The sequence below is a fragment of the Priapulus caudatus genome, unplaced genomic scaffold (assembly GCF_000485595.1).
Source record: "Priapulus caudatus unplaced genomic scaffold, Priapulus_caudatus-5.0.1 Scaffold361, whole genome shotgun sequence".
Taxonomy (NCBI): Eukaryota; Metazoa; Priapulida; class Priapulimorpha; order Priapulimorphida; family Priapulidae; genus Priapulus; species Priapulus caudatus.
The window spans coordinates 35,626-37,600 of NW_014577422.1; the positions used below are offsets into that span (position 1 = coordinate 35,626).

Below are 1,975 nucleotides of genomic sequence, written 5' to 3' on the forward strand. Positions count from 1 at the left end.
TACGGCAGTAAATAAAAGATCATAAATCTGTCTAGTCCCAAGTAAGCGAACCCTGCCTAGAATTTCATCCCACTTAGGGCCAAAGAAGTGTGGCAAGTAGAACGATATGGCAACCTTTTTTACAGTGACCAAAAAAATTAAAATGCAGTGTATAAAACAAGAGCCGCAGAGCGTCTGGGCTCGTTTGAGGTCTGTTGCTACGGTTATAAACGTAACATTTAAGTCGTGCGTAGTGACGCAGATATGCAGATACGCAGTTGCGTACACATCATTTCAGCAATCTTCTGCATTCTGCATACCTCCCAAATCCCATTGGTTGATACAAATCGCGTGCCTGAAACTCCTGTTTTATGGTGCATTGTGACCCTAACCCTAACCCTAACCCTATTAAAAAACAAAAACCAATAATTGTTGTAAAAATTATTTGTTGTTATTAAATTGTTGTAAATAAATCATGTAAATATTTGCATTAATGTAAAATTTAAAATGTAAATGTAAAAATTAGAAAAAAATTGTTAAATTGATAAAGATAGAAAAATACAGAAAACAGGTAAATAATAAAAAATCAGATGGGATTCGATCCAACAACCTTTGAGCCGTGACGCATGTGCTGTACGCGTTTGGCTATCCAGGCTTATTGGGTTTCTAGATTATGGATGTGCCATGAATATGACAACACTGTGACGTCATTGAGGCAGTTCAGGAATCCATGTTTAACCCTCCTCTTGAAGGTCAAAAGGTTATCAGACACTTACTCTTCGCACGTCAGTGGAAAGCACATTTCATGGTCCTTTCAATAAAGTGATAAAAATGGTAGGTCAGCGCTGAAACAAAAAAGTTTTTCACTCTGTCCATTAGGCCATGTCCTCAGAAAATGTCTGATATCTGACCTTTCCCCCACTGCCCTTTGACCTGTGACCTCCAATTTCGCACTGGTGATGGGTTTCCTACCCATGACACTCTATACACCGAATATTAAGAGCATAGGTCGAGCCGTTAAGATTTGTGCCGCAATTCCGTATTTCATCCTATACCTTAAGTTAAGGGGGAAACATTCCCCCTCCATTTACACATCTTGACCTTTGACCCTTGACCCCCCAAATTTGTCATCCTGAGTCCTTTTCACGATCCCCCCCCCCCGACGTCCCGAATATCGTGACCGTACGTCGAGCGGTTAAGATTTGTGCCCAACTGTTGACGAACGGACGGACGCACGCACGCATGCACAATCATGCGATTCTACCAGCTGCATCTGACTACGTCAGATGGGCTAAAAATTAATAAAATTTCGCATAAAAGCTCGAATGTATCCTTATACTCTGCATGGCACCATGAGAAATAGACTTAAGTACACAAAAGTTCACTAATGCCTATAAATACATGGAAATAATGGTACATTCTGGTTCACTTCAATCTTACAATAAAATGCTCACTGGCGACTTATTAACAGGTTACTTAGGAAAACGTTTCTTCTATGGGGAGGGTATTCTGAAATTTGTCCTCACATGTGCCCCATATATGTATTTGTCCAGCATCTGTCCACCCAATGTCTGGCCTCCGATGTCCCATACTTGTAGTGCCACATGAACATTCCCTAGACAGAAGCAAAGACAAGACCATTGGAAATCTTAATGATAAAAAACCTCAGTCCAACGCATGAGAAAACAAGAGAAGGCACGGAAATATTTGCCTTCTCAGAATAAAAACACTGTTTTTTCCTAATTTTTTCTACTTTATACGGGTGGACGGACCGATGGATGAATGGATGGATGGATGGATAAATGAATGGAGGGTTCGTTTGATGGATGAATGGATGGCTGGATGGATTGATGGCTGGATGGATGGATGGCTGGATGGATGGATGGATGGATGGATGGATGGCTGGATGGATGGATGGATGGATGGATGGATGAATGGATGGATGGATGGATGGATGGATGGATGGATGGATGGATGGATGGATGGATGGATGGAT

At 41.3% G+C, this 1,975-nt stretch overlaps 1 protein-coding gene across 1 annotated transcript in view; it reads right to left on the reverse strand.

Annotated features, from left to right (window-relative positions):
- LOC106809523 (ras-related protein Rab-28-like) overlaps positions 1-1,975 on the reverse strand; it is a gene marked incomplete at its 5' end in the record, with an annotated part of 12,790 nt that overhangs the window by 8,123 nt on the left and 2,692 nt on the right. The gene's annotated exons all lie outside the window — the stretch shown is intronic.